General features: G+C 37.1%; 1 long non-coding RNA gene across 1 annotated transcript; it reads right to left on the reverse strand.

Moving 5' to 3' along the window:
* Nucleotides 1-6524: 6524 nt before the first annotated feature.
* Nucleotides 6525-9466, reverse strand: LOC128550081 (uncharacterized). The gene is made up of 3 exons (XR_008368044.1): nt 9198-9466; nt 8746-8803; nt 6525-6693 (listed from the first exon to the last, which is right to left on the reverse strand). It is a non-coding gene; the product is annotated as an uncharacterized LOC128550081 (long non-coding RNA).
* Between the last annotated feature and the right edge of the window lie 3691 nt (nt 9467-13157).

A 13157-nucleotide genomic window follows, 5' to 3' on the forward strand; every position in this document is an offset into this window, starting at 1 on the left:
CATTGAAGGTTTGTGGTTCTGTCTGTGTGCCCGCCATTGCCTAAGATAATGCCCAGTGTAGCACCTTGGGTCTGCCATCACCATCAAAGCTGAAAAAGATCTAAGACATATTGTGTTCAGAATATAAATAGCCGTAGGTGTATTCAGGTTCAGACAAATGTCAAATGGCATAAGATGTAGCATGTTCAGACAAAGGTCAAATGGCATTAGATGTATCGTGTTCAGACAATTTGTCAAATGCCATTGGATAAATCATGTTCAGACAAATGTCAAATGCCATTGGATGAATCTTGTTCAGACAAATGTCAAATGGCATTGGATGAATCGTTTTCAGACAAATGGCATTAAATGTATTATGGTCAGAAGACAAATGACCTAAGATGTATTGTGTTTAGAAGAAAAATGACCTAAGATGTTTTGAGGTCAAATAAAAACAGTACAACTTTAGACAAATTGGTTCAGATGATAATTGATCTTAGACGAAACATACACCTGGACCAAGATTTAAACCCGATTTGGCAGGCTGTACCAGTAAGCCGTACCAAGCAGACTTAATAAGTCAGCAGACTTCGTATGTCAGTATAGTCCAATAGTCATTTACATCTGTTCACTTGAGGGAAACTGTCATTGACTGGCTGAGAGCAAATTAGCTCTGATGAGCAACAACCAGTTTATGTGTGAAGTGACACTTTATGTACTGTCGAAGTTCTTTTGTTAATGTAATCACAAATATCATATTTACATCATTTAGGCTGTAGCATGTGCAGAAGCAGGAGTGACCTTGATCTCAACTTTTGTTGGTCGTATCTTTGACTGGTAGTTCAGAATACGGGTCAGAAAGAATTTGACTACCTTGATGATCCAGGTAAATTACTAAGATTTGTTTGATGTCTTTCCTAGCTTTTTCCAGTAAAAGTAGAGAGAGGAAGAGATGTGCTATATTTGCCCAAATAATTCTATAAAACATAAAGAAAATGATGAAGTCCAAAGTTTGTATTATTTTACTAGAAAATTTACAGATTTTAAGTTACAAAAAAAAAAAAGATAGCCTGCCAGCTTACCTCGATAGGGAGTGTGCAGATCTACGGATCTTGGGGTTGTGGGTTTGAGCCCTGGGCGTATGCTTTCCATGACAATTTGGTAAAAGACTTTGTGTCTGAAATCATTTATCCTCCACCTATGATTCATTAAACCCAAAACAAATAAAGAAATTCAAAATTTTAAAAAGTGATCAAGACCAATGGAATTTGAACTTCCGGCTGAAGAAAAAAGTTTCAGATACACCTCTATCTTAATTTACAGTTTATTGCAATTGATTATTCAAGTTTTTAATGTCTCATAGATTTATACCTTGACAGGATAACTTTGTTTTACATTAGATTTATTTTATTTGTTACCAGCTTATTTAGCAATTTAAGTTAAGCCTGATTTGTTTCTTTTCTTCCGCAAGTGGGATATTATAGAATAATCTTGTTAATATTTTGCACCTTTTTACAGTTGCAGTACATAACATTTGCAAGTCTGTTTGTAAATACTAGCTTAAATAAAACATCGCCGCTATTTTATGAGTTAACATGAATGAATATCAGTTAGCAAGAATTAATGTTGTTAAATTTTCATCGTCAAGGTCACAACTCGAGGTCAAAGGTTTGAGCCTGCCATTTTGTGTCCGCTCTATATCTCATAAACCCCTTGAAGGAATTTTATAAAACTTGGGAAAAATGATCACCTCATCAAGACGATGTGCAGAACCCATGAGTCAGTCATGCCGGCTCAAGGTCAAGGTCACAACTTAGGGTCAAAGGTTTTGAGCCTTCCATTTTGTGTCCGCTCTTTATCTTCTAAACTCCTTGAAGGATTTTCATGAAACTTGGATCAAATGATCACCTCATCAAGACGATGTGCAGAACCCATGGGTCAGCCTTGTCGGCTCAAGGTCAAGGTCACAACTCAAGGTCAAATGTTTGAGCCTTCCATTTTGTGTCCGCTCTATATCTCCTAAACCCCTTGAAGGAATTTTATCAAACTTGGGTCAAATGATCACCTCATCAAGTCGATGTGCAGAACCCATGAGTCAGTCATGCCGGCTCAAGGTCAAGGTCACAACTTAGGGTCAAAGGTTTGAGCCTTCCATTTTTTGTCCGCTCTATATCCCCTAAACTCCTTGAAGGATTTTCGTCAAACTTGGGTCAAACGATCACCTCATCAAGGCGATATGCAGAACTTATGAGTCAGCCATGTCGGCTCAAGGTCAAGGTCACAACTGAAGGTCAAATGTTTGAGCCTTCCATTTCGTGTCCGCTAAACCCTTTGAAGGAATTTTATAAAACTTGCGTAAAATGATTACCTCATCAAAACGATGTGCAGAAATTATGAGTCAACCATGCCAGCTCAAGCTCAAGGTCACAACTAAGGGTCGAAGGTTTGAGCCTTCCATTTTGTGTCCACTCTGTATCTCCTAAACCCCTTGAAGGATTTTTCTTCAAACTTGGGTCAAATGATCACCTCATCAAGAACTCATGAGTCAGCCATGTCAACTCAAGGTCAAGGTCACAACTGAAGGTCAAAGGTTTCAGCTCTGTATCTCCTAAACCACTTGAAGGAATTTCATGAAACTTGGGTCAAATGATCACCTCATCAAGACGTTGTGCAGAATTCATGAGTCAGCCATGTCAGTTCAAGGTCAAGGTCACAGCTAAAATCAAAGGTTTACCCTTTCACTTTCCATAGCAGTTGCAGGGGATTTAGCTGTCTTTCAGACTGCCTTGTTACAAAAGTCAAAACAAGTTAGGTAAACACACAGTCCAGTTTTATGTACCCGTTAAAATCTTTCACTCATAAACACACATCTATAACTAGAAATTTCTAATATGTATATCAATAAACTTCTAGTCACTGAAGAGTAATAGAACAACAGCTGTTTGTAATTTTGTATTGTTTCATCTTAACATTTGAACAAATGAACTCAAAAACAAGGTTCATCTACCAACTACTGGCAACCATCCTATGAAGATTGATTGCCGAAATGCTCTTTAATTATTGAACAGACCATTTTTAGCTCCTCTGTTCAGAGAATACGGGTGCTATTCTACTTGCCCTGGCGTTGGCGTGAGCTTTCTTGGTTAAAGTTTTTCAGCATCCATTGTTTTTCTTTGTTACTACTGCTTATATCTTACTGTAACTTCACATTAATATTGTTCACCATACAAAGTATGTACTGGAGCTTGGAACATTATACACAAGGTCAAGGTCACCAAGGTGTTAGCTTGGGTTATTTTTAAGGCTAAAGTTTTTCGGCAACCTTTGTTTTTCTGTAATATCTTTGTTACTATTGCTTATATCTTACTGTAACTTCACATAAACATTGTCCAGCATATATACAAAGTTATACAGTGCAGGGGCAGGGCCCATTAAACCCATGGTCAAGGTCACCAAATTGTTATACTTGGAATTATTATTTTCATGTTAATTTTTTTCGAAAGCTTTGTTTATAGACATATCTTTGGTACTTCAAAAGATAATGACTTGAAATTGAAACTATTTCTTTATAATCATAATCTGCATGTGTGGCGTGGTTACAATTCTCATTTTTAAACTCTTAATTATATTTTTGACAGAATTATGCCCCATTAATACTTTCAGGATTTTGGCAATTTTCGCTTTCTGGATACAACTTTAGTACAGTATAAGATAATGACTTAGTGTATCTTCCTTTTAAAGTACAGGTTCTTATTGAGACATAAATTCATTATACTGTCAAATTGCAAAATAGTGAAGCGTGCTGTCTTATGGACAGCTCTTGTTCTGTCTAGAGATCATTTTTACCTTAACTTGCAGTCTACTTGCAAAAACAGTAGAGATCATCTGTGATAAAGCTGATGACTGTAGGCCAAATGAAAATACAAATGTATTGAATGGAAACTGTTTCATTCTGTTGATCAGCAGAGGTCATCTTCTGACCACAATTGAGTTTTAAAAGTGTATGCCAAAAGTTCTTTAGCAATTGAGCAGAAACTATTTTCAGTCTCAATGTCACTGTGACTTCACCATAATGACTTCAAAAAAAAACAGGGTTTATCTACTCACCACAGGCAATCATACTATGAAGTATGAAAACTGTAGGCCAAAGAGTTCTTTAGTTACAGAGTGGAAACAATTTTCAGTCTCAAGATTAATGTGACCTTGACCTTTGATCTCACAGTACCCAGATAAGGTATGGTTCATCTACAGACCACAGGCAATCAACCTAGAAAATTAACAACTTTGGACAAAACTTTCCTTTGGTTATTTAGCAGACAGTTTTTCAGTCTCAAGGTCACTGTGACCTTGATGTTAGCTCCTCAAAGCCAGTCATCTACTGACCAGTTATCATAGGAAGTTTGACCATTTTGAGACCAAGCATTCTCTAGTTATTGATTGGAAACCAAGTGGTTAACTGACAGACAGACAGACAGACAAGTAGCAGAACAATATACTCTTCTCTGAAGAGGGCATATTAAAATTAGTTACAGTGAAACTCCTCTAAAACCGGAATCCCTGAATACATGAAGGCAGTGGCTACGGTTACGGTACCGTAATCCTAGCCTCAGATTCTAGGATTACGGAAGTTCCGTATTCCTAGACAACCCTATGAGGATAGGCTAGGATTACGGAAGTATTTTAGAGGCATGCATAAATGATTTTGTAAACTTACTTAATTCACTTAAAATAGATTTTTTTTCATGCCTGCCCTATTATTTCGTGTTATAGATCAGCCAATTTGGGTTAATATAATCTTAAAAAATATATTAATGGTGGTGCACGGAAAGATAATAGAAATATGAGGGTCAAAGTTAGATTTAAAAAAATCTATACTTTTAATTTTATGAGTTGATTTTGCCTGTCACTTGATTTTTCCGCGTAAAAACAGGAGCCTTGACATCAACACCCGTATACATACGTTTTTCTTTCCAAGACCATAGTAGAAATTATTTCTTTTTTGAAAATGGCAGACATACGAAGAATTATATTGTTAATAATAGCTTAAAAGGATTTTAAAAAAAATATTCTATTCTTTAAATATAGATTTTGCCTGTCACTTTAGATTTCCTCGCATATAGAATCGGGCGAAATCAACACTCGTATATGTTTCTGTATTTCGTTTTCGCTATTCTAAAGTGAAATATGTAAGTTTACAATATCATTTATGCGTGTCTTAACATATATTTGATGCCTTTTAAATACTTCCGTAATCCTAGCCTATCCTCATAGTGTTGTCTAGGAATACGGAACTTCCGTAATCCTAGAATCAGAGGCTAGGATTACGGTACCGTAATCGTAGCCACTGCCATACATGAAACCCCTGCAAACTAAACAAAGTTTGCAGTTTTGAAATTTGACCTTATTTCATTTGAAAATATCCCTTTAAATGTAGTGACTGTCTAGTGGTTAAGGTGTCAGCCACCCCAACCCAGGAGTCATGGGTTCGAGTCCCACTGGGGTCACAACCTTGACTTGTCATATGACACCAGTACTGGTTTTTCCAGGAAGCAGACTCGAGAATGGTTCAAATAAGCTTAAAGCTTTCATCACAATCTAGCTAAATTGAATTAGTATAAACTAAATGTAACCTCTTTATTCCAGAAACAGAACATTTTTTCCAGAATAAGCCTTGATTTATCAACAACAAAAATACTCCTGAAAACTGAAAAAAATTAAAGGCAATCAGAATTTTTACACTTGCATGTTATTATTACCAGAATTTAGTCTTTTTGATAGTATATGTCTACAGGTGTAAAAACTTAGTGTTGTTTCATACAGTAATTAAACAATATCTGTAATAAGAATGAATAAGGTTGATTCGTAATAGTATAACTATTTAAATAGTGTAGCACACATTCCACCAAACATAAACATCTCAAATCAAACTATTACTCTGGTCAGAAGGCCATTCAGTTTAGTAGGGTTCCACTTTATATAGTAATTAACGCTTACCCTGCTAATTTGTATAGGGAACTTGTCCATCTTTCAATTCGGGCAACACCAATACTGTTAAAAAGAGGTGCATACCAAAAAGATATTGACTGTATAGCGAACAGTGCAGATCATGATCAGACTTCACGGATGTGCAGGCCCTGCAGTACCCTGCTAAATTTATATAAAGAACTTGGCCATCTTTTAATCAGGGTAGCACCAATACTGTTAAAAGAGTTGCATACCAAAAAGATACAGACTGAATAACGAACAGTGCAGATCATGATCAGACTTCATGGATGTGCAGGCTAATCATGATCTTCACTGGTCGCAAAGGCAGAATCAATAATGTCCAGCATAATGAGGGTTAAATTTGAAGAGTTCTTTCAATATCACTGTCACTTTTTTTTTGTTATGCTGCATATATTTCATATATTAGGCCATACAAAATTAAGCGCTAGTTTAGAGTCCAAATGTATGATTTCACTGATAAAAGTCTTATTTTTTTTCCATTGCATCACAGTTAATGTAATATAAAATGGAAGCTCAGAAACTAACAGAAATGGTACATATTGAATTATCTTGTATGGCCTAACAAAGTTTAGTGGATAGTAAATGAAATTTAGGTAAAAATATCAACAAGTTACAGAACAACAACTCTTTATTTTTCATATTTTACAGTCAATAGAATGATTTGTTTTGAAGGTTCTGTTTTACCCCACCTTTGAATCTGTTGAAACTCTGAAATAAGAAAGATTATATCAATTGCAGTGTACATATTCTTGTATATTCTTCTTTTATCTGTTTAGTATCCGGAATGAAGAGGTATTCAAAGGATGTGTTCAAATATTAAGTGTACAGTAAAACTCGAAATGTTGACATAATTTAATCTTTGGTATAATTTTTAGCTCACCTGAGCCAAAGGCTCATGGTGAGCTATTGTGACCGCTCAATGTCCGGCGTCCGGCCGTCAACATTTCCTAAAAAAATCTTCTTCTTGAAAACCACTGGACAGAATTACACCAAACTTCACAGAAATGATCCTTAGGTGGCCCCCTTTCAAAATTGTTCAAAGAATTGAATTCCATGCAGAACTCTGGTTGCCATGGCAACCGAAAGGAAAAACTTTAAAAATATTTTTGTTCAGAACCACAGGGCCTAGGGCTTTGATATCTGGTGTGTAGCATCATCTAGTGATCCTCTACCAAAATTATTCAAATTATCCCCCTAGGGTCAAATATGGTCCGGCCTCGGGGGTCACATGGTTTATATAGACTTATATAGGGAAAACTTTGATAATCTTCTTGTACAAAACCACATGGCCTAGGGCTTTGATATTTGGTATGTAGCATCATCTAGTGGTCTCCTACCAAGATTGTTCAAATTATCCCCCTAGGGTCAAATATGGCCCCGCCCCAGGGGTCACTTGGTTTATTTAGAGTTATATAGGGAAAACTTTGCAAATCTTCTTGTACAAAACCGAATGGCCTAGGGCTTTGATATTTGGAATGTAGCATCATCTAGTGATCCTCTTCCAATATTGTTCAAATTATCCCCTAGGGTCAAATATGGCCCCGGGGGTCACATGGTTTATATAGAGTTATATAGGGAAAACTTTGAAAATCTTCTTGTACAAAACCACGTGGCCTAGGGCTTTGATATTTGGTATGTAAGCATCATCTAGTGGTCCTCTACCAAGATTGTTCAAATTATCCCCTAGGGTCAAATATGGCCCCGGGGTCACATGGTTTATATAGAGTTATATAGGGAAAACTTTGAAAATCTTCTTGTACAAAACCACATGGCCTAGGGCTTTGATATTTGGTATGTAAGCATCATCTAGTGGTTCTCTACCAAGATTGTTCAAATTATCCCCCTAGGGTCAAATATGGCCCCGCCCCGGGGTTCGCAAGTTTTACATAGACTTATATAGGAAAAAAAGTTTAAAAATCTTCTTGTCTGAAACCACAACTCTTAGACCTTTGATATTTGGTGTGTAGCATTGTCGTATAGTCCTCAACCAAAATTGTTCAGATTGTACCTCTGGGGTGAAAAGAGGCCCTGCCATGGGGTTCCCAAGTTTTATATAGACTTATATAGGAAAAAGCTGTAAAAATCTTCTTGTCAGAAACCATACAACCTAGGCTTTTGATATTTGGTATGATGCATTGTCTAGTAGTCCACTACCAAAATTGTTCAAATTATGCCCCTTGGGTTAAAAGAGGCCCCGCCCTGGGGTCACTTAGTTATTATGTAAGTTATATAGGAAAAATAATTAAAAAATCATCTGATCCTATTTCCAAGACTATTTAATTATAATTACCTGATGACCCCAAGTAATATGATGTCACTTGATTGTGACCTTGACCTACTTTCTTGTTTTTTAAGATACAGCCTTGAAATTTTGATGACTTACACAGTTTTGCACACAACTCGTAAAACTGAATTTCATTGGCCATGAATGTGACCTACTGATTTTCTTAATATTTTATCATCAGTTTGACATTTGAAACATGTAGCTCATACTACTCAGGTGAGCGATCCAGGGTCATCATGACCCTCTTGTTAGATTCATGTCATGTTAAAAGAAATGCTATTCAGGAACTTTAAGATACCTGGACAATTACAAAGGTATTGTTATATTTAAGTATTCTGTACCAATTCTGACTTATTTTCCGAATCTGACATCTTTCACACTTGAATTGGAGTAAAATTACAATTTAATCATCATATAGCCCATGTGATCAAAGTGTTATAAACCTATTGTGTGCAATTCAAAGTAAAATAACTTACTTTTGTCTGTTTTTCATACATCTATCAGTCATTTGTTTCATGGCTGTATCCAATGTGTCTGAAAAAAATACATGTATGATCAGTTCATTGTAATAAAATCAAACATATTTCAACTTCATAATATAGGATCTGTATGATTTAGGCTATTCTAAATACCAACAACTGGTCAACATGCAAATGAAGTGGAGCATGAACACAGTTACAGGCTGAAATGCATCACTCTGTCCAGGAAGGAGTGGAAACAATATTGTCCAGATTCTGATAGAATGAATTTACTCAGAAAGTTTCTATTTTTGCATATTTTGAAGGACTATTATAAAATCTATTAATACTGGTAAAACAGCAGTAGGAAACTAAAAATATCAATGTCTGAAAACATTTATTGCTTGTGTCATAAAACAACATTTGTCCAGATTTGTACTTTAATGCTATGGTGATTTGATTTAGTTTACCTAGTGCTTAATGGACTAAGTTCTCTCTGCAAGTAGCTGACAACTTCCACTCACAAACCATAAACTGGTGGTAGGAAATATCATTTCAAGTGAATCATTGCAGTAACAGTCACTGAGAACATTCACTTTGCAATGTGCAGTAACTGAACACAACATCATGCTGATAATAGTTTTGCACTTTCCGCAGTCAACTTAGAAGACAGTCTGAAAAATATAAGTAGATAAGGTTCATCTTTAATGTTCGTTTAAGTACTGCTGTTGGCAAGACATGTACTGTGCAAACTTTTGATTTACTATACTGCAGTGGTACTGATGATAAACCCAAACAGAAAATGAGGGTTTTTACCTGTAACTTTTTTATTTCTGTAAATTGTAATCAACGGTCGATATCAAAATAAAGCTTAACCTTTCCTGAAAACTTTACATAATTCAAATTTATATTTAGTAAACAAACTCACACGAAGTGAGGCCCTGAAAGGGGTATGTAAAAAGGGGACTGTATGAACGTTGACTGCTGATAAATTCGAACACTTTGTCATTTACAAAATTTTCTTGGTATTATTATATTGAAACTTTCCCCAAAAAGCTGCAACAGTCATTCCTGATCAAGTAATGAAAAGTTACCAAATGTCCCGCCTTCATGTTTCGACAGTGAGCATGCGCAAAAAAGCACCCTCTTCCCCAGTAATTTTGGATAAATATTTTTTATACAAATTTATGTAAGTCATTTATTTATACCGAATATTTACCAATTTTGTTTTCGTTTACACCAGTTGGTGTTGTAATTGAAACTATTAGATGGTGTGTTCAATTTTATAAATAACCGATTTCAATCGAATATTTCCAAGGTGGTCGACTTTATCATCTGTCCGGGTTTATCATCAGTACCAGTATATAAAATTATAGGTTTGTGCCCTGAACATGACTGTTTTGATTGGTAAGTCCCCTTACAGTTTAATTGTTGAAAATGTAAAGTAAATAAAAGTTTCATGAACATGAAAGAAAGAGTGAGTGACTGTCTATTGGTCTGAAGGTCAGTGGTCTGCAAGTCCAAAAGGCCTGTCAGTCGGAAGGCCTACTAGTCCCAAAATTGACTTAAGAGCATAGTCAGAAAGAGTTGACTGTCACCCAGTCATCTGTCTGCAGGCCAGCTTGCCCAAAAGAAGACTGTGGAGTTGTCCATCTGAAGGCCTGTCAGTCCATTGTACACTTAGTCAGAAGGTCGACATTCATTCAGATTGAAAGGTATTACGGTGAGCTAGGAAAATCCATTCTTCAATTTCAGTTTTTACCTGGTTTAAGGTTAGAAATAGCTGGAGATTTGCAACTTAGATCTTCAGACTAACAGGCCATCTGGGCCTTTGTATTATAAAGCCCCTCTTAAAAATAGGCATGAAAAATATTTGCCTAGCGTTTGCTATGAATCAAATCTTCATCCTCTATTTAAAAATTGAGGTAAACTGTTTGGGAAAGAGGTTGTGCTTGTTTGTTTTGTAAGTGGATTAAGAGGGATGCACACCAAAAGTCTTTTGCATGAATTTTGCATTTTTATACACCGTTTCTGAAAGAGCGGGGCGTATTCTGTGAACACCTGTGGTGCTGGGCGGTCTGCATCCAAAGCATGTCCACTTTCTAAGTCAAACAGTTTTCATCTAACCTTCACGAAACTTGCTGACAATTTGTGGGCATAATATCTCGGTCAAGTTTGATAACCAGCTAAATCGCCTCAGGCTCTCTTGGATTATGGCCCTTGAATAACTAAAAAAACTGCAAATTTAGACTTTTCATCTCTCTTAAGTTGAACAATTTTCATTGGGTATTCCCATCTTCACCAAACTTGCTGACAATGTGTGTGGGCATAATATCTCGGCCAAGTTCGATAACCAGCCAAACACCCTGGGCAGTCTTTGATTATGGCCCTTGAACTAGGCTAAGTTCGATGACGGGCGTATTTTGTGACAGTCTCACATTCTTGGTATTGATATAAGAAGAGCTTAATTAAGTGGGAGGAGTTTTAGGCTACTTTAATTCAATTTCAAAATAACAAAAACTGTCAGAAGATTCTTTGGAAGCATAGAATGCAACCAAGCAACATACTAGCAAACTTGGTCAGTTCATGAGAGGTAGTGGAAAGTGCGACACCCCTCATGCCCCTAGCCTTGGCTTAAGCGGAACTCTACTACCCATGAACATATAAAGCGGTCGATCACCACAGACCAAAAGGGGACCATTAAATATTTATAACAACACTGAATCCACTAATACTATTAGTAAGTTGGCTTATGTAGACAGCGAAATTGTCCATTGTAACAGGTGTAAATATTTACAACAGACAAATCTAGAGTTGCTGAGGCACTTGCAGAGGGCACAGCCTTCTGATGAATCTGCTAACAAACCCAATATCCTGGCCTTGGTCTACTCCTTATATGCAGTCAAAACAGGATTTCCAGCAAGTATGAACTTACATAAGCCTACATATTATCAACTCTTTATCTATGTTTCGACTTTAACACCACTGTGCAGGCCCGGACCCAGAAATATTTAACTTTAAGAGAAACCAGTTTAGAATGAAGTTGTCGCTGGAAGCATACAGAGCATGTAGCTATCGGAAGGAGATGGGTGGCCTCTGGCCATGTTGGTGGTGGGGGAGGGGGGGGGGGGGGGGGGGGTCAGAGGTCTCTCTCCCCACCCGCCTTGGAAATTTATGAAATACTGTCATAGTAGGAGGGTCAGGGTTCTTCCCCTGGAAAATTTTTAAACACAGGTATTGTATTGTTACTTGTCTTGCTGACTCAAAATAAAATTTATCTTATCTTATCTTTAATCTGCACATTTTGATAGAGAGAAAAAAAATGAAGATACGAAATACTAGTTATTTCTTTTTGCACAAAGCCCTTCATATATCCAGGGACACTTGGGCCTGACCGAGGGGCCATGCAGCCCCCCCCCCCCCCACACTTCAAGATTCATGCAACTATTTTGGCACAGGAATAATATTTTCTCAAAATTTAGACCAAGAAATGCACCAGAGGCCAGCGGGCCATCTTATACCTGTGTAACAGTCTCAGGAAAAATGTGCAGCCTAGACCGGGACTCAAACCTCGGACCTTTGGCTTACCGTGCCAACGCTCTACCAAATGAGCTACCGAGGCCACCCGATATGAGAATGCTACACACCTTCTCTGTTATTGTGAGACATTGGCACTCCTGGCCAATGTCTGCCGCAGACTGTTAACCGAATTCAGATACACCCCAGCCAAACTGCTTCGCCCGCATGGGCTCCAAGGGTGAGCATCCCGGACGAGCCCCCAAATAACAGTCTCAGGAAAAATTTGCAACCTCGGACCTTTGGCTTACCGTGCCAACACTCTACCAAATGAGCTACCGAGGCCACCCGATACGAGAACCGCTACACCTGTAAGTTTGGTGAAGTGTGAAAGAGTATGAAGTAGTTTGAAGTCGCTTGTCCAACCACTCTAAAGCAAACAATGGCTGGTGCGAATAATTAAATACGAAATATTAATGATAGATGTTTGACGAGAAACATGTATATATGTTTATGCCAATAAATATTTTGACTTGACTTACTTGAATTACGAATGGACAGATCCAAAAATGTCAATCATTAATGATTACATAAAACAGACTGTCCAATAAGGACTGCCAAATGCGATTGACCTAGTTTACACAATAAACACGTGCGTTTTGTTTGTGATACTGCTTGTGAGCACTTTACCTTGGTATGAATAGAATAGCAATAGTTGTGTCATGTATTAGGTATAGGACCATAGTTACAGAGATGTATATTGTGACGACAATGATAATTAGGGTATTCGTAATAAAAAGTTGTTTACGTTAGAATTACGTTTGTTGCAATCAACGTACATAATAAGTTGGAGGAGTTATGTTAGGTTAATAACCGAGTAGAAGGTGTTCATGAACAGAACAGAAAAGAACATT

The sequence above is a fragment of the Mercenaria mercenaria genome, chromosome 2, assembly GCF_021730395.1.
Source record: "Mercenaria mercenaria strain notata chromosome 2, MADL_Memer_1, whole genome shotgun sequence".
Taxonomy (NCBI): domain Eukaryota; kingdom Metazoa; phylum Mollusca; class Bivalvia; order Venerida; family Veneridae; genus Mercenaria; species Mercenaria mercenaria.